Source organism: Saccopteryx bilineata, chromosome 8, assembly GCF_036850765.1.
Source record: "Saccopteryx bilineata isolate mSacBil1 chromosome 8, mSacBil1_pri_phased_curated, whole genome shotgun sequence".
Classification (NCBI taxonomy): domain Eukaryota; kingdom Metazoa; phylum Chordata; class Mammalia; order Chiroptera; family Emballonuridae; genus Saccopteryx; species Saccopteryx bilineata.
The window spans coordinates 65,425,405-65,453,235 of record NC_089497.1 but is presented as its reverse complement, the minus strand read 5'-3'; the positions used below and the strand labels follow the sequence as shown (position 1 = coordinate 65,453,235).

The window sequence follows — 27,831 nt, the reverse complement described above, 5'->3', positions numbered from 1 at the left end:
TGGGACTTCCACATGCCAGGCCACACTCTACCGCTGAGCCAACTGGCCAGGCTGATGAGTAAGTATAGCTTTAAAGTATAGTTCTGTACTCCTGTTTTTCAGGAAATATAACTATCTTAACCCAAAATTCTTCCTTCCTTCCTTCCTTCCTTCCTTCCTTCCTTCCTTCCTTCCTTCCTTCCTTCCTTCCTTCCTTCCTTCCCTCCTTCCTTCCTCCTTCCTTCCTTCCTTCCTTCCTTCCTTCCTTCCTTCCTTCCTTCCTTCCTTCCTTCCTTCCTTCCTCCCTCCCTCCCTCCCTCCCTCCCTCCCTCCCTCCTCACTCTCTCTCTTCCTCTTTCTTTCTTTCTTTCTTTCTTTCTTTCTTTCTTTCTTTCTTTCTTTTTTATATTCTCATAGAACCCATTTGATATGCTATATAAATTAGATACCTTTTTATTTATGTAAATCTCAAGGGCTCCATTATCAACATCTTGGGCCTAGTTAAACATTTTTGATAAGGGAGACAGCTTTGTGTAAATGAACATAGGTCTGGATGGGGAATCTTGAATCTCGAGTGTACATCCTGCCAGAGCCTCTTATGAGTTGTTTATTTTGGGGCAAATCACATCTTGTGGAGTTGTTTCCTCATCTCCAAAATAATTATTCCATTTTCTCTTGATGCAGAAGCTCATGAAAAGATCAAATGAGATGGTGGATATATAAAGCACTCTATAAATGCAGTGATGTTCTGAGTACATTATTTTTCTTTTTACAAATTTTTTTGTAGAGTTGACTCATTCACTTTGTCATTAATGATGTGGCATAAGGAAATGCTGCTGGTTTTCAATGGGTTGTGGGGTAGAGGTTGGGGCCAAAGGGATGCAGTGATGTAGGGAAAGTGCTTTCAGGTTCCTGGAAATGATTTTCACGTCAACAACTGTGAGAGCTCTGCTAGGGTCAGAACAGCAGTGTCTTTATATTGTACTTTTTCTTGTAGTAGCTATGATCATGACTATAAAAATCGCAAATCGCGTGCATATAAAAGAAAACATATCCTTCCCTTAAGTGCTTACCATGCAAAGCCTAGCTCTGGCACTGAGGAATAAAAATACTGTTGAATGTAATTTCTTCCTTCATAGAGTTTACAGTTCAATGGGAGACACAAACACGTAAATAATGAGTTGTTTTACACCTCATAGACACAGATAACAGTATGGTGACTACTAGAGGGAAAGGGGGAAGAAGGAGAGGGTAAAAGGGAGATAAGTAGTGATGGAAGGAGACTTGACTTGGGGTGGTGAACACACAATTTATTATACAGATGATGCATTATTGACTTGTAACCCTGGAACTTATATACTTTTATTAACCAATGTCACCCCAATAAATTCACTAAAAATGAATGAATAATAACTAGCTGTTTTAAAAAGCAGTATGACCGAGGTAACAGAGGAGAGGTAGGGACAGCATGCTATGGGAACTGGAGGAGGGTTTCAGTGGCTCTGCCAATGGGGATGGGGTCCCTCAAGCAGGTGGCATTGAGCACACATTTAAGAGTGGAAAGGATTTTGGCAGATGAACGTTAGGTAAGAGCATGCCATAGAAGACAGTGTGTTAGTGCTCCAGATTTCTAGTTGAGGTTATGGGATGCAGTGATGGTTATGGGAAAAGTATCAATACATAGAAATCTGAAAATATCTTCTTTGTAGGCCCCCTGCTGATATTCTGTTCCATCTGACTATGTTTACTTGATTTCCTTTAGTATATATGTCCTGTCCTTCTTTACAGGGTACTTCTTTTTGACACTCTCCTTTTGGAATTTTCTTTCCTGGTCATTAACTTCTCCCTTCTGCAGAGCTGGCTCCTCCCCACTTCCACGTGTCTTTAGACCTCCTCTCCTTGTCTGCCATCCTTGACTCCCCGGTTCTTGTTTTGACTTGCAGCATTAACAATAGCATCTGTTCTATTTCCCTGAATTGATGATAGCGATGTGTTTGCAGTATGAAGATGCTGATCTTCTCCAGCCTCGTATCATGAAGCCCATAATACCGAGTCTAGTCAGTCTATATGCGCATGCGTCTAATGACTATTGTGACCAGGAAGAGATATGGTCCCAGTGAAAGGAAACAGGTTGTTAAAATCGGCAGGAATAAAACATCAGGTTCCAGGCTTGTCTGAGAATGCAGGGTAGAATTTACATTTCGTGGCCAGCATGTGAGAAGCTTTTTGTGTTCAAAGTCTTACATTTTGATACTTACAGTAATGTAATATAAGTTCACATCAGCTGAATCCAGGCAATTTCACCATCCACTCTGTTATTAATTCCAGATGGGAAAATTCATTTAGGCTCAAATTTTGTTTGAGGCCCAACTGTTTCTTTAATAATTATTATAATTATTATCTATTTTTTCACAACTGATGGGAAGGAAAAATATAACAGCTGTGTGATTAGTAGGGCATGAAGTTAAAGATGTTTTGCACAGAATCAAGAGTTTGTTTACTACACAATTCCTCAACTGAGAATCAAGTATTATTAAGATTGGCCACAATATGCTCTCTTTGACCATGTACTCTTGATTTTTCACGTCCAGTTCTTTGCATGAAGTTCTTAAACCTTTCTGGGAAGGAAAATTTGGCTAAATCATCACCAAGCATTTCTGATGTTAACACTCATGGTAACAAACCACATTTCTGTCACTCATATATAACAACAGTGCCACTGGGTTCAGCCTCGCTGCTCTCAGCAAAGAATAAGGTGTCATTTGAGGAACTCAGGTAAACTAGATAAGATTGTAGCTCTAGTCTTCCTCTTTTAAACTCCCAGGACTTTCCTTGTTCCTTGAATGCAGGTGCAGATGTATAGAACATTATTTTTATCCTTACACTTTCCTGAATTTGAGTAATGTCGCCTCTGGAGTCCTCTTGCACATGGCCTCCTTTGAGCAGGTTCTAGATAGTACCACGCCCCTTGCTGTTTCTGCAGGATGTTAGCAGTCTTCTGCAGAATCAGTAGAGCGTGATGGGGAGGCCCATTTGCTGGAGTCTCTTGGCTGAGTTTTGAAGACACTTCTTCTATTTTCTTCAGCAAATTACATGAGTTCCCTGCAATTCATTTGCCTCATCTCCTCATCTAATGGGCATCACAGCGATACCTACCTCAAAGGCTACTTTGAGGATTTTAAGAGTTAATACCTGGAGAATATTTAAGGCTCTGTCTGACTCATAGTTTATGCTCAATTAATATTAACAGCCTTTTTTTTTTAAAGGCAACGTATTGTTTTGTGTGTGAAGATCTTTGTTACACTTCTGACATGGACTTGTTTAACTTCCAGCCTGGAATCCTTAATCTATTCCTGTCTTCTTGTCTTTGGGAGAGTCTTTCCTGTATGCTATTTATTTATATACTTGTTTGATTCTTTCTTTAAACAGATTTTTATCTTTATAGTCATTGAATTCAACCACACCCAGTAAGTGCCCTTGAGAGATTTTTTTTGGGGGGGTAGGGGATGGGGAAGTGGGTTTGGTGAAAGTTAATCTGTTAGAAATATCTCCATAAGAGTTAAGATATTTAGATAGTATTTCTAAATATTCAGAGGTGTAGTTAAGGGATTTGTGGTCATTAGAGAAGAGACGCATTCGTTTTGGCTGGGATTAGAGGCACATGTGGAAAACGGAAGGAAGTCTTCCTGGAGGAGGAGGGATTTGATGTGGAAACTGAACACAGGGTAGAATTTGACCTGATAGAAAAGGGGAAAAGACTTTCCAGGCTATGTGAAGACTGTGCGCTACATTTGAGTTTTTTCCGTTTCCCTTGTGCTGCTTTCTGGCCTCCAGCCAGGTCCTTTGGAGAGCTGTTATTGCAGGTGGGACCTCAGCTAGAAAGGCCAGGAGCGTGCGAGGGAGGCTCTCATAGTCTTCAGGTCCATGTATAAGAAATGGAGAGAGGAGCCAGCCCCCTGGTGCATTCTAATAAATGTCTCATAAAGGGGGTTGTTTTTATGCGGGGATATGAGAGGAAGAATAAAAGAGAAAAAGGCAGAAAATGTAAGATGTTTGTAGAAGGATTATAATGAAGGCTATTGAGTGCTTTTTATTTTCACCCTCAGATCACTTTTAAGAGTAATAGGAGTGCTTTCGCTTTTTAAAAAAATATTATTCAAGTGTCACTTTTCTTATCTACTCTTTTTTTAGGAGCCAGTAATAAAATCATCCGTGTTCTCTGTCCTATAAAATGAATCTGCATAGTTAGGCAAGAGAGTATTTCCTGGAATAGATTGTATTCTGGGTAATAGATCTGGATGTTTAAACACTTCCATCTAGAAGAGGGTCATTATAATTCAAGATGCCACCAGCAACCCTGCGGTGGTTTGTTGAGTGTGTTTCAACTCCGTGGCTGCCCTGCCTCAGCTCTCGGCCATGTCAAAGTGTTTTTAGCTTTACTGTCACTTTTAGCAAGTGACTCAGTGAGGCACCGTAATGAGCATGTTGCTGGCTAAATATTACATGGCATGGCGGCAAAGTAAGGAGACTGGAGTCTTAGCCAACACCCTGGCACACAGACTTGCAAGTAGTCGAGTTACCTCAGCAATGCTCCTCATGGGTGCCATTCCACAGAGGCAACACTTGCTCCTTCATGCTGCCTTTGCTTAAATCATTCTTGGAATTGCCTTCAGACATCATGGTGAGTCACTTCTGAAAGTCACACTCACCTCATGTGAGGTGAGACCAGGAAATCGACTCACCTCATTCTGTGTGTGAGAAAACAGTGGCCTGGGACAAATACTGATGTGGACAACAGCAGTCTTTTCCTTGGACAGCCTTGGCTCTCAATGACCTTGTCAGCTCTCTGTCCAGTATCTTTTCATTGTCTCTCTGTCTTAAATATAATTGATTCTGAATAATTGGAAATAAAAAGAGTGAGAGGAAAAAGTTTTCCTAATAACACAATATTTGGAGCATAAGGAAATTGATCTCTCCTGGGGCGGAGATCCTTCTTTGTTACAAGAAAGTCTCAAGAAATAGAAATTGTTTTTTTGACTGTTAGAATTTTTAGTTGGGTATTGTTGTGTCTATTATAAAATATGGTGTAGATAAAAATAATGTTAAACATGCAAGTTCCTAATTGGATAGTAGAACTAGGATTTCAGGGGCAGGGATACTGTCATGGATAAAGCTATGTCCTTGTCATAATTTGTTGTCATTTTCTTAGCAGCATTTTCTAAAGTGAGCTCCACAGAATAGCAGCTCCACCAATGGTCAACTCAATCCGGGAATCAGTTTCTATTACAGTACCTGTTTTGAAGATTCTCTGTAAATCTTTAGCCAAATTAACTCTGAGAGATCCTTTAGGTAAAAACAATAACCACAACATTCCTTTCTGTTCTGTTAAGTTCAAGTTTTGTCAAATTTCTCATATAATGGAACCATTTTATGGATGATTTCCCAGACTGTGGGAAATCTATGGAACATTCTTTGGATAGCATGACTTTATTGTTAAAATTCTTAAGGTTTACATCTCTCATCTTATAATAATCTTGTGTGAAATATAAACCCATTAGGGCTAAACTCGTAGACCTTCATCTGCCCTCCCTTCTCCACAGGAAAACTTGCAGGTCTGTTTCAGGATCAAACACTTTTGAAATGAAATGTTATTGCGGGGGGTGGGGTGAAGGACACACATAAACACACATACTCAAATTTTAGAGCCTAGTAATTGAAGAAAGAAGACAGTGTTATACTAGCCAAACCCAATTTTCTGAATTAGGACTTTAACTCAGGGAGTTTTTCCTGAAAATAGCTTGCTTTTAAGTAAAACTTTGTTGGCTTTTTGTGGTAGACTTTTTCACCACCGAAGTCATGAATATGGGTAATTTAAACTGTGATATGTTTCTTGCGTTCAAAACCAGGGCTTGTAGAGGAAACAAATACTTACTTTAACTTTTCTGAAATGGTTGGCTTGACTGTCACGTCCTTTTTTGTTTGTTTGTTTATTTAGGATATTAGCTTTTTTTTTTCTTTTAAGCTGGAAGGGTCCTTGTCGATCTTGTCTAAGCCCACACTTGACAGATGAGAAAATAGAGACCAGAAAGCTCTACTAAACCTTTTCAAGTCTCTCTACTAGCAACAAAACCAGAACTTAAATCAAAGTCTTCACTTACCTGGTCAGTACCTTTTTATCTCTTATTGTACATTCCGTTAAAAAGAAAGGACTTAATTGCTTCTCTTGATTAGATTGTAGGTAAGATAGATACATGTAGACATACACTTATACGTATATACACTCATACATACATGTATACATACATACATACATACATACATAGACGATAGGCACGAGCCCATAATCACAAACTCTTCTCCCCTCAAGGTAAGAAGCCCCTCCATAGACCCTTATCTGTCTCCTTTTCCAGAAGGACTTTACCTGCCTCCAGCCAGTCCTTTGATGCATGCTGTTCATGTGAGAAACTTACCTGCGAGAACTGTGTGAAAGAGAAGGGTCACTCCCAACATGTTCTCACTGTCTTATTAACGGCAGGCTGCAGGATTCTCTATAGCAAGGCGGTGTTTGTGTTCTACATGAGAAGAACTGGCTTATCACCAGGAGTATGAGGGATATGGCTTAGTTATTCATCATTGTGTGGTTGTTTTTCCTCTTCCCTCCCCATTTCTTCCAGCTTCAGCCTCTCTTTTTTTCTGTTGTGTGTCTATAGCAGGGAGGTTATCGCTCCGTAGACAGGAAGGAATGCTCAGCTCCAAGGCAGATATTCCTTCTGCCAGGTTTAACTCAGTTGTACCAAAAGCAACATAAAATTCTTAAGCCTCTGAGTTTTTTCCTGTAGGTAGAAGGATTTGGTATATTACAGATCATGGTAAGTTCCCCATTAAAAAGATCCTACAGGTCTGAAGCCTGGTGCTAGCTGTGTCTGTGGTGTAGAATCATGTGAAGGGAAGTGCATTAAACTGGGTAATGGAAAATATGGGTTCTGAGCTGTACTCTTCTGCCAACTAGCTCCTGGGAAGACTAAGGGACCTTACTGAGCCTCATTTGATACAGTCTCTCCATTTGTACTTGCAGAGTCATGATCCCGGAGTTGTTGTGTGGGGTAAATGAGGTAATTGATATGAAAAGGCTTTATAAACTGTGAAACACTTTATAAATATGTGGCAGGTATTATTATTACCAATAATCACAGCAGACAGATAAACATTGTTGCCTTTGGGCCAGGTACCATTGTAGGTGGAATGCCTCTGTTAGCTCACTTGATCCTGACAGCAGCTCCTTGTGTTAGTGAATAGCGCTGGTCATCCAGCATCGCCAGGCCGGTTCGGCTGCTCGCAGATCAGTGGTGCTTTACTCTGTGGTCGCTTCCCTTCCCTTACGCTATGGTCCTGAGTGGTAGCCTTTGTAAACGAAGCACTGGACTCTAGTTGAATGTAAGGGCCCTCTGTTCTAGCATTTGCGCAGGGTAGTTTTTTTGGCCCTCACAGGCTTAGCCACTGATTATTTATTAGAGTTCACATTTAACTGAGAGCTATCATGACCTTCACTTTACAGATGAGCACACACAGAAGCACAGAAAGCTCATATAACTTTCCAAGGATGAGCAGCCAGTGAGTGGTGGTGGAGCCGGGATTCAAACCTTGCTCTAGTGTCAGAGAGACGGCAGTTTGATAGATTTGGAGACAGCGCCAGTGTCCCCAGGTGTGTCCTTTTGTCAGACTCCCAGTCTAATCAGCATCAGTAATGATCATTTAGCTCTTTAGGTTTTGGTGTTGTTGACATTTAACACCACAGTTAGAGATTCTGTGTCTTGACTGCAAGTTTTCTGTCCTGGGATATTTACTTCCAGCGTCTTAAGCAGGCTTAGCACATGGTGGTGTCCTCCTGTACGTGCACGCTTTGTTTTCCGCCCAAACTTTAGGCTCTTTGAATGCCTCAGGAGGTCTGCTGTTGGCATCCACCAAAACTGTGTTTGGCACAATGACCTTTTCCTATCAGTAACCCCTTGAGGGGACTGCCGCGGGGCAGCTCTGGGCACGTCTCCACAGGGAAGGCAAGCTGCAGGTTGCAAGTTGCAGCGTGGCATGTTCTGTCTGACTGTCTTATGACCGCTGAATTCTACAAGATTTCTGGCTGTTTCAGCTCTAGTTTTTGCTTTGCCATTATTTTATTTTTCAAAAGTCCTGTTTGTTTGTTTTTTTGGTTTTTTTTTTTTTTTGGTTCTGTTTAGATATAACATGAGATTTGTAGCCCAGTTGCATCTAAGAAAGAGTAACACTCATTGAAATTGGGTGAAAATTGACTCTTGGAGTCCAAAGAAATTGACATAAATCAACTGACATCTTTCTTTCATCTCTGACTCTGTCTTCCTTCTTTGTATGGTGCTGTTTCAAGATCTCTTATTGGGACCAGCTTTATTGGAGGGTTCCCTTTAAGTCCTGATCCACTCAGTGTGCTATTTTACCATTAATGCACCATGAACAGCCTTTCCAAGGCCCATAATTAATACACTATGGAGCTCGTTTATTCATTCATCTATGTATGAGTTAGTTGATGTAACCTATCAGACACTGAGCTAGGGACAATAGAAATACCAAAATGAATTAGACATAATTCTTGCTTTCAAGGACTTGCTTTCAAGGAGGGTGTGGTGGGGGGAGGAATTCATCAATTCAACCAATAACTGATTTTTGAGTGCCCGCTATGGCCAAGGATCTGGCCCTTAACCAACACTCTGGATAACAGGCTAATACAATACAATCCTGTCATTACAGGGCTTCTGGTCTAGGAGTAACAACCATCACCTTTATAATTTCACAGATAATTATGCAATTATGGTTGCGATAGGTGCCACAAAGGACATTGTGGGAACATTAAACCACTGTTTTTCTTTCCTTTGCTCACCTAGTTTGTGGGACAAGTTACATTTTCTGAAAGAAGTGGAGTCAGCCAGGTGAAGACGGGCATAGGGGAGCGGCCGGGACAGACGCCTCTCAGCTGAGGTGGGAGATGAGCAGAGCTCGGCTCAACCATTGTGGAAGCTGAGAGAGAAGAACTTTTAAAAACTGGGCTGTTGGTCGAACTCCTTTCAGTGTATTTTCTTGCTACACTCTCCACCCTCCCCCGCCCCCGGAAATGGTAGTAGCATGACCTGTTCTAGTAATTGTAAATTGACCTAAGAAAAAACTTCTCTGTTTTTCCTTACTACCTCCTTATGTTAAAATAATTCACTATATTTCATCTGTACACCCAAAGTTCTTGAATCCAATTAGTAAGAAAAACACTTTTCATGTCATTGTTCAGTGACACAAAAATAAACAGCCATTGAAGAAAAACCGAAAGATGAATGCCTTGAGCTTTCTGTTAGAGGGAGTGCCCAGTTGTAAGAAATGACAAGAAATGACGTCAGATGTATTTTTTTTGTTCCATGTGTATTTATATACTCACTGAGAGTGGCCCCCATGGATTATTGTACTGGACTGTGAGAAGGAGAAGGGTGTAGGCAGAGCTGCTGGTCGCTGCCATTCAGATCATGTCCTGCTCAAGGGCAGTAGGGCAAAGTGGGGCTCCGATCCTGGCCTCCCTCCACTCGCCACGACAAGACTGGGTGGGCTTTTCTCATGTGCACAAAAAAACCTAATGATTGAAAGACCGGGTCTGAAAATGTCTGACACAGGTTTGTTTTTCTCTGAAAGCACTCTACTTTGGTGTGGGAAGCAGACAGGGGAATAACTAAACACAATTGTGTTGCCAATCAGAATGAAATACGTTAACCAGAGGTACAAATAATATTCTGAGGGGGCTCTATGAAAGGATTTCTAACGCTGATAGAGTGGGGAGAATAAGTGTATATAGCCTTTGAAGAACCAGTTGGATGAGTAAGGTTTTTTTTTCTTTAATAGCTTTATTGAGATCTAACTCACAAATCATATAATTAACCTTTAAAAATATACAATTCTACAAGTTTTATTATATTCACAATGTTGTACAACCATCAGCAAAATCAATTTTTTAATATTATTGTCATCTCAGAAAGAAAGACTGTTCCCAGTGGCATTCACTCCTTATTTCTCCACACCTCCTTTTACCTGCTCTAAGCTGCCACTAATCTCCTTTCTGCTCTTTAGAGTTGCCTACTCTAGACATTTCAAATAAATGAAATCATATAATTTGTGCTCCTTTGTGACTGGTTACTTTCACTTACTCTAATATTTTCCAGTTTCATCCATGCTGTGGCATGATAAGTAGGTTTTTGATCACTGGAGAATGGAAGGAAGGAAGTTTACCCCAAAATGATGCATTATGGTGAGTTTAGAGAATAGACTTCATAAGAAAGTATGGGCCCTATTTTTAGATTGGAAGTAAAATATTGGATCTACAGAGTAAGACCTTTGAGGGATGCATGGTAAAAGTAGTTAGAAATATAATTTAGTAGCAGACTATGGAATTAGGATTAATTTGAACTTTTTTTTTCAGGATACAATTGTTTCTTAAATAAAAGTAATATAATTTGGCCCTGGCCAGTTGGCTCAGCGGTAGAGCGTCGGCCTGGCGTGCGGGGGAGCCGGGTTCGATTCCCGGCCAGGGCACACAGGAGAAGCGCCCATTTGCTTCTCCACCCCCACCCCCCTCCTTCCTCTCTGTCTCTCTCTTCCCCTCCCGCAGCCAAGGCTCCATTGGAGCAAAGATGGCCCAGGCGCGGGGGATGGCTCCTTGGCCTCTGCCTCAGGCGCTAGAGTGGCTCTGGTCGCGGCAGAGCGATGCCCTGGAGGGGTAGAGCATCCCCCCCTGGTGGGCAGAGCGTTGCTCCTGGTGGGCGTGCCGGGTGGATCCCAGTCGGGTGCATGCGGGAGTCTGTCTGACTGTCTCTCCCCGTTTCCAGCTTCAGAAGAAATACAAAAAAAAAAAAAAAAAGTAATATAATTCAATGTGTATAATTTGAAAAAAAACATTGATAATTAAAACTGTTAGGTCACCCAGGTTGGTAATGGAGAGACAGGTATGAAATCAAGAACGCTGAAGTTCCCAGTGCTCTATCCTCATAGTTCACAAACCCTTACTTTACTTGTTTGTTAGGTGGAGCAAGTAAGAAAAGCACAGGTGATGTTTTCCGTTATAGTTCCAGTCGTCCTTCACCATATTGCGGTTCACTTTTCCTAGTCTCACTGTATTTCGGATTTTTCATTTGTATATATCTAATTTTGTATCACGGATTTTTTGCTATATCACGGGATTTTGCAGTATACAGGTATTTTTATATATTTAGTAATTGTAAATTGACCTAAGAAAAAACTTTCCTGTTTTTCCTTACTACCTCCATATGTTAAAATAATTCACTATATTTCATTCACTTATTCAATGATTCTAAAGAAGAATCGCTTATATAATAATTTGAGCTTTTTACTTATATAATTTAGTCTTTACAACTGATCCTTTATATATTTATTATTTTAATGATTTTTGTGGTAAAATAAACAAAATAAGTGTGGGAAAGGTTAATAAAAGAGTATGGGGAGGGATTGTAAAGCCTTAAAATTATATAAACAATAAAATAAATATAAGGTCGCTACTACGTGGATTTTCACCTGTCACAGGGGGTTCTGGAACCTAACGCCCGTGATAGATGAGGGACCACTGTATTCTTAAACTCTTAGAAGCATGTGAAAAATAAACCTTTATAGGCTATAGTTAAAAAATGTGCCTGACCTGTGGTGGCCTGGTGGGTAAAGCATTGACCTGGAATGCTGAAGTCACTGGTTCAAAACCCCGGACTTGCCTGGTCAAGGCACATATGGAAGTTGATGCTTCCTGCTCCTTCTGCCTTCTCTCTCTCCCCCCCTCTAAAAGTGAATAAATAATATATTTTAAAAAATGCTGTTGTTCTAGCTGCATAGCTCAGTTGGTTGGAGCATCATCCCATATGCCAAGGGATGCGGATTGAACCCCCAGTCATCGCACATACAAGAATCAACCAGCGAATGCACAAATGGGTGGAATATCAAGAAGTTGATATTTCTTTTTTTCTCCTCTCTCTCTTTCTCTTCTTCATTCTCTCACTTCCTTTCTCTAAAATATATCAATCAATCAATAAAAAATGTAAAATAAAGAAGTGTGCTCTTCCTTGAACACTTGAGATAAGGCAGCCTGCTCACGCCAACATCCATTGTTTCTGTTTTATTACGTCATGAAGAAATAGGTCCTTTTGGCCCCTTTGGCTTTCTCTGCAGGGCCCTGTAATGTGCTGTTTCGGATACAGAGTGTCTGTTAGTTTGGACTGCCAGAAGAAAATACCAAAGACCAACTGGTTTAAACAACAGAAATGTATTTATTTTTTTCATAGTTTTGGAAGCTGGAAGTCTGATATTAGGGTGCCAGTATAGTCAGGTTTTGGTGAGATCTCTCTTCCTGGCTTATAGAAGACCATCTGACTCTGTACTCATATGGCGAGGGGAGTGTGAGCCAGATCTCTGGTGTCTGTTCTTATAAGGGTGCTAATTTCATCATTAAGTCTCTACCTCATGAATTCATAAAACTCAATTACCTCCCACAAACCCCATCACTAAATATCATCACATTGAAGGTTAGTACTTTAATGTATGAATTTTAGGGGAACACAATTCAATATTTAGCAGAATTTTAGTTTCTTTAAGCTTCATTTGGAATCATGGCCTTGGTTATGTTCCTTATATTCATTTGACAGATTCTTGACTATTAAATGGAAGTCCTAAGTATCCCAAATATAGTTGATTTATGTTTGCATCTCTTGAAGCCTAGGGGAATCCTTCATTTACTGTTTCTTAACTGCTCATGTGACAGGCTTTTGCAAGAGCAGGTATTTTAGTAGTCATCTTGTTCAAGGACTATTAAATTAAGGGCTAGTGGTCCATGAGCTTCCTGAAATTGTTTGCACAGTTTTCTGTATTTGTGCGGAGGTATATCCCCTCCTCATCACCACCCTCATGAGATTATCAAGTGGTTTATGTTCCTCGAAAGGAGAAGAATCACTTATGTAATAATTCGAGCTTTTTACTTATATAATTTAGTCTTTACAACTGATCCTCACAGATTTGGAAACAGTCCTACAGCAGTTAAGTCAGCTTGCCTGAGGTAACAGAGATAGTAGGTGACAGAACCTAACTTCAAACCCTGCAGCCTGACGCCAGAGCCCATGCTCTTCAGAGTTTTGCATTTTATTTTTCTGAGAGAGCAAGAGAAGAGGGAGAGAAGAGAGAGATGAGAAGGATCAATTCATAATTACATCACTTTAGATGTTCATTGATTTTTTCTCATACATGCCTTAACCAGGAGGCTCAAGCTGAGCCAGTGACTCCTTGCTCAACCATTGACCTTGGGCCCAAGCCATTGACCTTGGGCTTCAAGCCATCGACCTTTGGGCTCAAGCCAGTGACCTTGGAATCATGTTGATGATCTGGCACTCAAGCCGGCTACCCAGAACTCAAACTGGTGAGCCTGTGTTCAAGCCCAGTGAGCCCATGCTCAAACCAGCGACCTTGAGGTTTCAAACCTGGGACCTCAGTGTTCCAGGTTGACACTCTATCTGCTGCACCACCACTGGTCAGGCCACAGTTTTGCATTTTTAAGCAAGCATTTTATGGCCTTGGCATGCCTTTTTTAGATTCTGGAGTTGATGACCCTCCTACAAGAAACAGTAGAGGCCTAGAGGGAAGTGAAACATGTCCAAAATGATAGTATGATTAAAGACAAATAGCTGTCAATATATGACAATAACACTAACAAATCCAAAGTCAGTCATGAGACTTTAACACGTATTTTAAAGTTAAATTACACTTGAAACCTATGTAATTTAACTGATATCAATCCAATAAATTAAATAAAAAGTAAATATTTAAGTCAAATAACAAGAGATAAAAAATAAAGTTAAATTAGAAATACTCTTTTTTGACCATTGCTTTTGCCACTGACCCTCCTCTTCCCTCCCTCTTTTCTCCTTCTTCTCTCTCCCTCTGTCCTTTTTTTCTCTTCCTTCAATAAGCATTATTGAGTGCTTGTTGAGTTAGAGCTAAGATGGAATTATTAGTAATGGAATATTTTAATGTTCATAAGATGGTTTTATGGTCAGACGACCTGGGGATTATTCTGCTCCCCATTGGCCAACAACATTTATCCTAGAAGGTTCTCAGTGGAGTTGTCACCCATTAAACAATGTTGAGGGAAAGCAAAGTATGTACCTGAAGCCACTATCTTGGTGCAGAGTAAACTACCTGATAACTGACTTTGGGGGTTGGATGGTACCATTTATTAGAACAGGCAATACTGAACAAAGCTCCACTTCTATATGTATATGGAATAGAATGGCAGTTATTTTACTTTTTAGATTTGAGAGATTTGCAAATGAATTACTGGATGTTCAAGGCTGGAGTTTCGAAGAAAGGTAAATACTAGATTTGGGAGCTGTCAAAATATAATATTCAATAAAAGCATAGCAATAGATGAGATGACTCAAGGAACTTTTTTTTTCTTTTGTATTTTTCTGAAGTTGGAAACGGGGAGGCAGTCAGACAGATTTCACATGCGCCAGACCGGGATCCACCCAGCATGCCTACCAGGGGGTGATGCTCTGCCCCTCTGGGGCATTGCTCTGTTGCAACCAGAGCCATTCTAGCGCCTGAGGCAGAGGCCATAGAGCCATCCTCAGTGCCCCGGCCAACTTTGCTCCAATGGAGCCTTGGCTGTGGGAGGGGAAGAGAGTGACAGAGAGGAAGGAGAGGGGGAGGGGTGGAGAAGCAGATGGGCACTTCTCCTGTGTGCCCTGGCTGGGAATCGAACTCGGGAATCCTGCACAACAGGCCCATGCTCTACCACTGAGCCAACTGGCCAGGCCTAAGCAACTTTTGAAGAGAGAGGGGGAAAAACCTTATTTCTCCTTTTTTTCTTGAGGTAGGTGTAACACTTACCTCCAGTTCCATTTGCCCAGGTAACTCTTGCTAATCAATCCTAACCTAGGCAAATTCCACGAGTCTGAAGTCCTATAAATCTCCTTTTATCATTTAATTATGTATTCATCCAGGTCACATGGATGTTTATGAAAGCTGGAAGAGAGGTCGCGGAATATAGTGGAACTCATACTTATGTTGAAATTAGTGCCTCTCCAGATAGCTTGATTGGTTATAGCATTGTGCCAAAGCACAGAGGTTGCTGGTTCGAACCCTAGTCAGGGTACATAGAGGAACAGATTGATGTTCTTCTCTCTCTCTAAAAACCAATAAAATAAATATTTAAAAAAAAGAAATTAGTAGACCTAATCGAGTCTAGGCTTGATCATTGGCTATTTGTGTGATTGATTTTCTTTCAACATCAAATTTTAAGTCTATAAAATAAAAATAATATTGTCTACTTTGACTATGGTGTTTATTTTTTGACTATGAAAATAGATGTGAAAACTCTTTAAAAAGATTCTAAAGAAATCACTTTTTCCTACATTTTCATAGAGTAATTGTTTTTTTTTTTGTTGTTGTTGTTTTAATTTATTGAGAGGAGGGGAAGCAGAGAGACTGGGATCCACTGGGAAAGCCCACTAGGGGGCGATGCTCTGCCCATCTGGGGCCATTGCTCCATTGCTCAGCAATGGCCAAAGCAAGGGCCAAGGAGCCATTTTCAGTGCCCAAGGCCATCTCGCTGGAATCAATCAAGCCATAGCTGCAGGAGAGGAAGAGAGAGAGAGAGAGAGAGAGAGAGAGAGAGAGAAGGGGAAGGAGTGGAGAAGCAGATGGTTGCTTCTTCTGCGTGCCCTGACCAGGAATCAAATCCAGGACATCCATACACTGGGCTGATGCTCTACCACTGAGCCAACCGGCCAGGGCCTACATAGAGTAATTGTAATGTTTGTTTTCACTCTAGGTAAACTCAAAGGTCCTTTGGATTTATATACACTTCCTCTTTCGTAGCTTCCTCAATACCTAAAACAATGAATGCTATGTATGTTAGATGCCCATATGCATGATTTTAATTAGGTTTTTATATTTTTTCTTCATCTGTTTTGTTTTGGGGGAAGGTTTGTTGTTGTTACTGTTTTAGCAATTTTTGAAAAGTTTTTCATGAAAATTAGTGGCATCTTAAGTTCTTAAAGAGTTTATTCTTTGACTTTCCTGGTCACCTCTCTTGTGTTTTATCCTCTCTCTGCACATGTGTCATCCTCCTACTATCTGTGAGTCTCCTGGTACTGTTACTCTTCCCCAGCAAGGATGACGTTAGTGTTTTCGCTGACACTTAAAACCCTGGAGGTACATAGGGTCCAAATGCCTCAGTGAACACTAAGGTCCAGAAAGGGTTCATGTATAGTTGGTTCAAGTCAGTATGGTTACTGGTTCATGATAGATACCCTGTGCTTTTCAATGATGCTTACTGGTACTTAGCATCTTCTTGCTGTTTTAAAAGTTTTTATTTGTTTTAGTTTTTAGGATGAAATTACTGACTTTTGTCACATATTAAAATTTGATGAGTATTCTATTTTTGAATCTAATTTTAGTCTATTCTGGCTCAAATTGCACTCTCTTTTTCACCCTGTTGTGGCACATTTGTTCTTAGACTGAATCCGGAATTATAACTGATATAGAAAATATTTTTTCATGTATGAATGGAAAATTGCTATGTTTGTTATATAATGTTGAATGTACATAGGAAAGACCTATAGACTATTTTAATTAATTCTTGGGTAAATATTATTCTCAATTTTCTCTATTTTATTCTCACCTCCTTAGCATGGTTTGCTACAAATAGATATTATTTACTGAAATGTATCTTCTTTACCAGGTACTGTGTACGACGCTGTATATCTCAAAAAGATGATTAAAGAGTAGTTCCCGCCCTCAAGGAGCTTTGCATCTGGTAGAGGAAAACAGGTATCTTCTCAGGAAGGTTTTGATATTAGCTGGGCTAGGACTCTTCCACTATGGAAGGTACAAAAGTATGCAGTAGGAGTATGTGAGAATAAAAGATTAAACTTGAATAGAGATGCTGAGTATTCTCATTTTCCACTGTATTTTTAACCCTCAAATTCTACTTTCCTGCCAAGGTTATTCTTCTTATGTACTAATTTTTTAAATTTAATGGAGTGACATTGATTAATAAAATTATAAAGGTTTCAAGTGTACAATACATCAGCTGTATTGTGTGCCCACCACTCAAAGTCAAATCTTGATCTGGCACCATATATTTGACCCCCCTTACCCTTACTACTTCCCCTCCCCCAGCCCTCCCTCTGGTATTGAAAATTTGACCTGGCTTTTCTACCTCATCCCAGCTTCCAGTCCTTTAATTTTTGTTTTATCATGATTTGAATAATGCCAAAGGGGAATGAAAGATATATGCCCTTTTTTAGAAGGTGAACAAAAAAAAACGTTATAATGGATGATTGATGATTGAGAATTGATAATATCAGTGTTTAGAAAACCAGAGAAATTAGGGGAAAAGACCTGTAGCATCTCAGGAAATAGGAAATTATCTCACCAGTCACTGTTGGTACTTGATCTGTCTCTTGGAAAGTGTGCTTTCAATAGACAATGCTTCTATCAGCGCATGTGCACACACACACATGCACTCACAGCCTCTCTGTCTCATTAACCATTTATTCTTGACTGTCTTTTATCTAATGATTTCTTTTACCTTGTTCTTTTCTATATATTACCTCCACTGGGACCTAATTAGAACCCCTCAAAATTCAAAAAAATTAGAATACACATGGGCTCCAAATGTTATCTTCAAGCATTACACAATATTAAAAACTAATTAGGGTTATCCATTGTGTATATAGGTATCCAAATACTTCTTCTGCCAAATTTGTTGTCAGGCTGCAGTGAGAAAAGTCATGGAAATAGTTCTCATTAGCTTTGAATTTTGAAGGAATTTTCCCCCTAGAGTGATAACACTGCAAGTTGAGACTTTGTAGGTTCTAAAGTGAATGTGCAATGCCAAAGTTTACCTTCATATTAAGCTAATTCTTAACTTAGCACTAAAATTGCTTTATGACTTTACAAGGAAATGACTATTACTAAAAAACAAACTTTTGTAGAAAAGACATACTTTGATGTCCCCTACTGGGTTCAATAGCCTTATTTAGAAAAGAAGTTTAATTCAAACTAGCACATCAAAGCGTTTTGTAGGGTTTGGAAAAGCATTGCTCTCTTAGAGCAGTAATTGAACATTGTTATTTTCATGTACTAATTTATAATATACAAAAATAGTAAGATGAACCCAGAGTTTCTTTTTTTCTTTCTTTTTTTTTCGTTTTTTACAAAATCAGAGAGAGTCAGAGAGAGGGATAGACAGGGACAGACAGACAGGAAGGGAGAGAGATGAGAAGCATCAATTATTAGTTTTTTGTTGCGCATTGCAACACCTTAATTGTTTATTGATTGCTTTCTCATATGTGCCTTGACTGTGGGCCTTCAGCAGACTGAGTAATCCCTTGCTGGAGCCAGCGACCTTGGGCTCAAGCTGGTGAACTTTTGCTCAAACCAAATGAGCCCTCGCTCAAGCTCGCGACCTTGAGGTCTCGAACCTGGGTCTTCCGCATCCCAGTCCTACGCTCTATCCACTGCGCCACTGCCCTGTCAGAGTTTCTTAACCCTTAGAAAAATGACAACACAGAATTCTGTGTAGGAAGCAATATTGCCCTGGATTCTCATCCCAGTGCTGTCTGTCTGGGACTTGATCTGCAGGATTTCAAAAAGTTAGATCACATGCCTGAACTTCATTTCCCCTTTTTTAACAATGAAAGAATTACAAATATTAGATCTGGAAGGCACTTAAAAATTGATACTCCATTAAAAAGAATTGTATAAATATGTTGCAACCCTGCGACAAGCTCAGAACATTTAATAGAAAAAAAATGTCACCCATAATTCTACCACCTCCATACAGGGGCAACCTATCTTTTTTGGTAGTGTTACCTTCTACTCTTTGGCAATTAGCATAAATTACCATGGTGCTGTATATCATTTGGCATCATACATTAAGCATTTTCTATATGGCTGCATATTCTTGAATGATTACAATTTTAATATTTGTTTAATATTTCATTGAGTGGTTATGCCATATCTTAATTATTTTAATATTTTTATATATTGCTGTGTTTAACATTTTTATATATAAATGTAAATTAGTGCATCAAAAGTCTTGAACAGGATGTCAGATGGTTGAAATATCAGGGTCAAAGGTTAACATTTTATGGTTATTCAAACCCGCTGATGACATGTTCTAAAAGGAATGTTTCTTTTAACTTTGCAGCAGGAATGTGTGAGTCAATATCTCCAGTCATGCCTGCATTAGATATGTTGTTTTTCAGTATTATCATTTCTTTGGTTATTATAAGGTTAAACATGTTTCTTCACATCTCATCTGTAGGTATATTTTGTATATGGCATTTGGAAATGAATACTTTGGGATCTTTGGGAAGCTCTCCACAGCAAAACAGAGTAAATATTTTAATGAGAATTGTGCATGGCTCATTTAAAGAGATTCTAAAACTTTGTGAGTCATATGAAGGAACCCTTGAATAAATTGAAAGGCATATCTTTTTCCAAAATGAAAATACTAAAGTTGTTAAGTAGTTTCTGTTAAATTTTATGTAATGTCAGGACAATTGTCAAGTTAATTGTTCTTGCATATTTATCGAATAGCTCTTCGAGAAATGAAAATCAAAACTACAATGAAATACCACCTCACACCTAGATTGACTATTATCAACAATATAGGTAATAACAAGTGTTGGAGAGGCTGTGGAGAAAAAGGAACTTACTCATTAGTTCCCACTGCTGGTGGGAATGTAAATTAGTACAATCATTATGGAAGAAAGTATGGTGGTTCCTCAAAAAATTAAGAATAGAATTACCACATGACCCACCAATTTCTCCACAGGGTATCTACCCCCAAAACTCAGAAACATTGGTACTTAAAGACACATGCACCACCATGTTCATTGCCACATTATTCATAGTGGCCAAGACATGGAAACAACCAAAGTGTCCTTTGATAGAGTATTGAATAAAGAAGATGTGATACATATATACAATGGAATACTACTCAGCCATAAGAAATGATGACATAGTGCCATTTATCACAACATGGATGGACCTTGAGAACATTATACTGAGTAAAATAAGTAAATCAGAAAAAGCTAAGAATTTATGATTTCACACATAGGTGGGATATCAAACTGAGAATCATAGACATAGATAAAAGTGAAGTGGTTACTGGGGGAAAGGGATGTGGGGGAGGGGGGAGAGGTGTAAAGAAGGACAAATATAAGGTGTTGGAAAAAACATTTGACTTTGGGTGATGGGTATACAACATAATCAACAGTTCAAATGCTATAGAAATATTTACCTAAAGTCTATGTACTCTTATTGATAATGTCACCCTGTTAAATTTAATTTTCTAAATAAAATTTTTTTGTCTTTTTTTTATAAATAAATTTTTATTTTAATGGGGTGACATCAATAAATCAGAGTACATATATTCAAAGAAAACATTTCCAGGTTATCTTGTCATTTAGTTCTGTTGCATACCCATCACCCAAAGAGAGATCGTCCTCCGTCACCCTCTATCCAGCTTTCTCTGTACCCCTCCCCTTCCCCCTCTCCCTCCTTCTCTCCCCCCACCCCCCGTAACCACCCCACTCCTGTCCATGTCTCTTAGTCTCATTTTTATGTCCCACAAATGTATGGAATCCTGCAGTTCTTGTTTTTTTCTGATTCACTTATTTCACTCCGCATAATGTTATCAAGATTCCACCCTTCTGCTGTAAGTGATCCGATGTCATCATTTCTTCTAGCTGAATAGTATACCATGGTGTATATGTGCCCCATCTTCTTTATCCAGTCTTCTATTTTTTTTTTACAGTGATTAAAAGCCTTTAGGCAAACTCTTGGCCAATACAGCAAGAATCCATAAAAGAGTAGTGTACTTAACATGTTCACCAAGTCCAAGTTGGCCCCATCACCATGCCAAATTCCTGAAAAATGCAACCCAACCACAGTTCAGTCAGTTAGGAGCTGTCACAGGGAGCAGGAGTCCAGGAAAAGTCCACATCCAGGAAAAGTCCTCATGGCACTGGAATTGTTGTCACCATTCTATACTTTGCAGCTCATGTCCAAGTCCCAATGACCACCGCTTCTAGCTGGTAATGATTCAGGTAGACTGGAAAAGCATTTGCATCATGTGTGGAGATGGAGTTTCTGTTCTCCTCTGCCTGGAGAGATGAGACCAGGTTGCTTTTCCCTGAGCTCTGCGACTGTGGCATGGTAAAGAGAACCTTGGGATACACTAAGCTGGGTGGCAAAGGTAAATTCATAATAGAAGTTGGCAAAAGGGAGAAAGAGAGCTCTAAATTAAGAGTAGGTCCCAGCCTGAAATATGAGTGGGGCATTGAGGTAGGAGGGATAAGGGAAACACTATATATTAAGCAAAGCAGCAGAAAATAGGACTATCAACACCCACAACAGAGATCTTTGAGGGAAGAATAAAAACCTGACTATTTAGGCAAAACATAGTTAAGTGGCCCTTGTGCAAATGAGATCAGTTTACCTGCTTCTTGGAAGAAATACCCTAGGCTCGTCCACAGTGTCATAGATGGGGCCGACGGCCCTGGGCACCTTCAGCCTTCAGTGGCAAGCCCCAGCTTTCTGGGTAAGGTTAGGTCATAGGTGGCTGGAGCAGGGCTGGAAGAGATTGAACCCTCCCTTAGAGGAGCGAGGGGGAAGCCTACCTTCCAGTGTCCCTGTTTCCTTACAGCAGAGGCGTGTAAGCCTGGCAGGCTTTAGCTCAATGACCTTCCTTTCCACTATTGAAGCAGGACCCAGATGGCATTCTATGAGACCCCTTTGGGGCGTTGATGCCTTTAAGGGTGTATCCTAAAAGCTAGTAGTTCCCCTGATCTCTATTGGGCCTTTTCTGCCTCTAGGTATCTTAAAAGCCATGCTCAGAAGATCTCGCTGAGGGGTTTGAGGATCCCCATCCGCCTATATAAATCTTTTCCATATATCTGAAGCTATTTGGAAAAAGACAAAAGAGTGTTATTAGCTGGATCTAATAAAGAAGGTAGTTTGCAGGCGAAAAAGATTTGGTGTCTCCTGTTCATCAGCATTCGTCAGAGCACACAGAAGAAGCGCCCATCTACCTCTCCACACCTCCCCCTCTCCTTCCTCTCTGTCTCTCTCCCCCCCTCCACCCCCCGCAGCCAAGGCTCCACCAGAGCAAAGCCACCCCGGGCACTAAGGATGGCCCCATGGCCTCTGCCCCAGGCGCCAGAATGGCTCTGGTTGTAACAGCACAACACCCCAGATGGGCAGAGCATCCCCCCCCCCCGTAGGCATGCCAGGCAGATCCCGGTCAGGCGCATGCGGGAGTCTGTCTGACTGCCTCCCCATTTCCATCTTCAGAAAAATACAAAAAATAAGTAAATAAAAGAAAAATTACAACAAAAAAAAAGAAAGAAAAGAGAAAAGAAAAGAAAAGAAAAGGGCATTCCCTTGTGCTAAAGCTCCAGCAAGCATGGAGTGAGCTTGAGTATGTCCTATGAAACATGGAGCTCTATGTTGACATATAAGTCTTTGAAGAAATAGGAACTGCTAAATAGTTCATCAGCATTTGTCCCTAAGACAGCAGTCTTTATAGTGGAAACACCATAAGTAAATATTTGCTGTCTGTGTATAGATTAAGGGGGGAATATGGCAAATGCTGAAAAGCCATGAATTTTGTGCCTCTCCCCTCCCCCAACCCCCTCCCTCTCCTCCCCCCACCCTGTAACCCCAACACTGTTGTCCATGTCTCTGAGTCTCATCTTTATGTCCCACCTATGTATGGAATCATCTTAGTTTTTTCTGATTTACTTCTTTCGCTCAGTATAATGTTATCAAGGCCCATCCATGTTGTTGTAAAAGATCCTATGTCATCATTTCTTATGGCTGAGTAGTATTCCATAGTATATATATACACCAAAGCTTTTTAATCCACTCATCCTCTGATGGACACTTGGGCTGTTTCCAGATCTTTGCTATTGTGAACAATGCTGCCATAAACACGGGGGTGCATTTCTTCTTTTCAAACAGTGCTATGATGTTCTTGGGGTATATTCCTAACAGTGGTATAGCTGGGTCAAAAGGCGGTTCGATTTTTAATTTCTTGAGGAATCTCCATACTTTTTTCCACAGTGGCTGTACCAGTCTGCATTCCCACCAGCAGTGCAGGAGGGTTCCCTTTACTCCACATCCTCGCCAGCACTTATTCTGGGTTGTTTTATTGATGAGCGCCATTCTGATTGGTGTAAGGTGATATCTCATTGTGGTTTTAATTTGCATTTCTTTAATAATTAGTGATGTTGAACATTTTTTCATATGCCTATTGGCCATCTGTGTGTCCTCTTTGGAGAAGTGTCTATTCATTTCTTTTGCCCATTTTTGGATTGGATTGTTTGTCTTCCTGGTATTAAGTTTTACAAGTTCTTTATAAATTTTGGTTATTAACCCCTTATCAGACGCAATGTCAAATATGTTCTCCCATTGTGTAGTTTGTCTTTTTATTCTGTTCTTATTGTCTTTAGCTGTGCAGAAGCTTTTTAGTTTGATAAAGTCCCATTTGTTTATCCTGTCTTGTATTTCACTTGCCTGTGGAGACAAATCAGCAAATATATTGCTGCGAGAGATGTCAGAGAGCTTACTGCCTATGTTTTCTTCTAAGATGCTTATGGTTTCATGGCTTACATTTAAGTCTTTTATCCATTTTGAGTTTATTTTTGTGAGTGGTGTAAGTTGGTGGTCTAGTTCCATTTTTTTTGCAGGTAGCTGTCCAATTTTCCCAACACCATTTGTTGAAGAGGCTGTCTTTACTCCATTGTATTTTCTTACCTCCTTTGTCAAATATCAGTTGTCCATAGAGCTGTGGGTTTATTTCTGGGTTCTCTGTTCTATTCCATTGATCTATGTGCCTGTTCTTATGCCAGTACCATGCTGTTTTGAGTACAATGGCCTTACAATATAACTTGATATCCGGAAGTGTGATACCTCCCGCTTTATTCTTCCTTTTCAAGATTGCTGAGGCTATTCGTGTTCTCTTTTGGTTCCATATAAATTTTTGGAATATGTGTTCTATATCTTTGAAGTAAGTCATTGGTATTTTAATCGATATTGCATTGAATTTATAAATTGCTTTGGGTAATATAGACATTTTAATGATGTTTATTCTTCCTAACCATGAGCATGGTATATGCCTCCACTTAATCGTATCTTCACTGATTTCTTTTATCAATGTTTTATAATTTTCCGAGTACAAGTCTTTAATCTCCTTGGTTAGATTTATTCCTAGGTACTTTATTTTTTTGGTTGCAATGGTAAGGGGGATTGATTCCTTGATTTATGTTTCTGACAGTTCATTATTAGTGTATAAAAATGCCTCTGATTTCTGAGTATTGATTTTATATCCTGCCACCTTGCCAAATTCATTTTTCAGGTCTAGTAGTTTTTTGACTGAGACTTCAGGGTTTTCTATATACAATATCATATCATCTGTAAATAATGATAGTTTTACTTGTTCTTTTCCAACTCAGATGCCTTTTATTTCTTTTTCTTGTCTGATTGCTGTGGCTAGGACTTCCAGAACTATGTTGAATAAGAGTGGTGAAAGGGGGCACCCCTGCCTTGTTCCTGATCTTAAGGGGATTGCTTTTAATTTTTGCCCATTGAGTATGATGTTGGCTGTGGGTTTGTCATAGATGGCCTTTATCATGTTGAGGTATGTTCCCTGTATTCCCACTTTGTTGAGAGTTTTGATCATGAATGGGTGCTGGACTTTATCAAATGCTTTTTCTGCATCTATTGAAATTATCACGTGGTTTTTCTCCTTTCTTTTGTTTATGTGATGAATCACATTGATTGATTTGCGAATATTGTACCAGCCTTGCCTCCCAAGAATAAATCCCACTTGATCATGGTGTATGATTTTTTTCATATATTGCTGGATCCGGTTTGCTAATATTTTGTTGAGGATTTTTGCATCTAAATTCATCAGGGATATTGGCCTATAATTTTCTTTTTTTGTTGTTGTCTTTGCCTGGTTTTGGAATCAGAACTATGCTCGCCTCATAAAAGGAGTTTGGAAGTCTTCCTTCCTCTTGAATTTTCTGAAATAGCTTGAGAAGGATAGGAGTTAGTTCTTCTTTGAATATTTGTTAGAATTCACTTGTGAAGCCATCAGGCCCAGGACTTTTCTTTTTTGGGAGTTTTTTGATAGCTGTTTCAATCTCATTTGTTATAATTGGTCTGTTTAGGTTTTCTGATTCTTCCAAATTGATTTTTGGAAGATTATATGATTCAAGGAATTTGTCTATTTCATCTAGGTTGTCTAGTTTTTTGGTGTATAGTTCTTCATAGTATTTTCTTACAATATTTTGTATTTCTGTTGTGTCAGTTGTTATTTCTCCACTCTCGTTTTTATTTTTATTTATTTGAGTCTCTCTCTTTTTTTCTTGGTGAGTCTCGTTAAAGGTTCATTGATCTTGTTTACCTTTTTAAAGAACCAGCTCCTGGTTTCATTGATCCTCTGTATTGTTTCTTTTGCCTCTATGTCATTTATTTCTGCTCTGATCTTTATTATTTCCTTCCTTCTACTATCTCTGGGCTTTGCTTGCTGTTCTTTTTCTAGTTCTTTTAGATGCAGGGTTAAGTTGTTTGAGCTTTTTCTAGCTTCTTGAGGTATGCCTGTAATGCTGTAAACTTCCCTCTCATGACTGCTTTTGCTGTGTCCCATAAATTTTGAGTTGTTGTATGCTCATTGTCATTCATTTCTAGGAATTTTTTAATTTCTTCTTTGATCTCAATGTTAACCCATTCGTTATTTAATAACATGCTATTTAGTTTCCAAGTGTTTGAATGTTTTTTCAATTTTTCTATTGTGGTTGATTTCTAGTTTAATGCCATTGTGATCAGAGAAAGTGCCTGATATGATTTCAATCTTCTTAAATTTGTTGAGACTGCTTTTGTGCCCTAACATGTGGTCTATTCTAGAGGATGTACCATGAGCGCTTGAAAAGAATGTATATTCTGCTGTTTTAGGGTGAAAGGTTCTGAAGATATCTATTAAATCGAGTTGATCTAATATGTCCTCTAAGTCTGCTGTTTCTTTGTTAATTTTCTTTCTTGAGGATCTATCTAATGATGTTAATGGGGTATTGAAATCCCCTACTATTATAGTATTGCTGTTGATCTCGCCCTTTAAGTCCATCAAATTCTGCTTTATATATTTAGGTGCTCCTATATTAGGTGCGTAGATATTTATAATGGTTATATCTTCCTTTTGGATTGCTCCCTTTATCATTGTGTAGTGACCTTCTTTATCTCTAACTATGGTCTTTGTTTTAAAGTCCATTTTGTCTGATATAAGTATTGCTACCCCTGCTTTTTTTTCATTTCCATTTGCGTGAAATATTTTTTTCCATCCTTTTATCTTTAGTCTTTGTACATCTTTTGATTTAAGGTGTGTCTCTTGTAGACAGCATATGTATGGGTCCTGTTTTCTTATCCATGCAGCTACCCTATGTCTCTTGATCGGATCATTTAATCCATTAACATTTAAGGTTATTACTGATATGTAATTGTTTATTGCCATTTTTTTCCTTTAAAACTGTATTCCTCTTTTGCTATATTCTTTTTTTCCTTTGATCTGTTTACAACAGGTCCCTTAGCATTTCTTGCAGCCTTGGTTTGGTTGCAGTGAATTCCTTGAGGTTTTTTTTGTCTGTAAAGCTTTTTATTTCTCCTTCAATTTTAAATGATAGCCTTGCTGGATAAAGTAGTCTTGGTTGTAGGTTCTTGTTCTGCATTACTTTGAATATTTCTTGCCATTCCCTTCTGGCCTCAAGTGTTTCTGTTGAGAAGTCAGAAGTCATTCTTATGGGGGCTCCTTTGTAGGTGATAGTCTTTTTTTCTCTAGCAGCTTTTAATATTTTCTCTTTATCATTTAGCTTTGGTATTTTAATTATGATGTGTCTTGGTGTTGGTTTCTTTGGGTTTCTCCTTAATGGAGTTCTCTGTGCTTCCTGAACATGTGAAATGTTTTCCTGCCTTAATTGGGGGAAGTTTTCCACTATAATATATTTGAACAAAGTCTCTATCCCTTGTTCTTTCTCTTCTTCTTCAGGAACCCCTATGATACGGATGTTATTTCTCTTCATGTTGTCACAGAGCTCTCTTAGAGTTTCCTCAGACTTTTTGAGTCTCTTTTCTTTTTTCTGCTCTGCTTCCGTGCCTTTATTTATCGTGTCCTCTAACTCACTGATTCGATTCTCTGCTTCATCCATCCTGCTTTTAATTCCTTCCATTGTATTCTTTATTTCAGATATTGTATTTGTCATTTCTGACTGGTTCTTTTTTATTATTTCAGTGTCCTTTTTTATATTTGTTATCTCTTTATTTAGGTTTTCATAGTGGCCATCTATGGTTGTTCTAATATCTTTGAGCATCCTAACAATCGTTATTTTAAACTCTGCATCTGGTAATTTGGTTATATCTGATTCACTTAGGTCCTTTTCTGGGGATTTCTCTTTGTTCATTTGTGTTGTATTTCCCTGCCTCTGCATTTTCTCTTCACGGGAGTGGCTGTGATCACGCGCTGCGGTGCACAAGTGTTGGTGGCCTTGGCCTTTGCCCTGCCCCCGTGTGTAACGTTATGCTCAGTCCTGAGGGCATTGTCGAGCACCTTTGCTGAGCTGCGGGTCTCCGCCTGTTTCCGGGCTTTCGCCCTGCCCTTGCAGGAGGAGCCCACTCGAGGAACAGCTGCTAGCCTTGGCTCTACCACCAGGCAGGACTGCGTGCCCAAGCTCA

At 39.4% G+C, this 27,831-nt stretch overlaps 1 protein-coding gene across 12 annotated transcripts in view; it reads left to right on the top strand.

Annotated features, from left to right (window-relative positions):
• LPP (LIM domain containing preferred translocation partner in lipoma) overlaps positions 1–27,831 on the top strand; it is a 736,954-nt gene that overhangs the window by 199,997 nt on the left and 509,126 nt on the right. The window contains exon 4 of one of the 12 annotated variants that reach the window (XM_066241275.1): positions 16,772–16,860. The exons of the other annotated variants lie outside the window; for them this stretch is intronic. The gene's annotated coding sequence lies outside the window, so the exon portion shown is untranslated. The remainder of the gene's footprint in view (positions 1–16,771; positions 16,861–27,831) is intronic. 12 annotated transcript variants of the gene reach the window in all.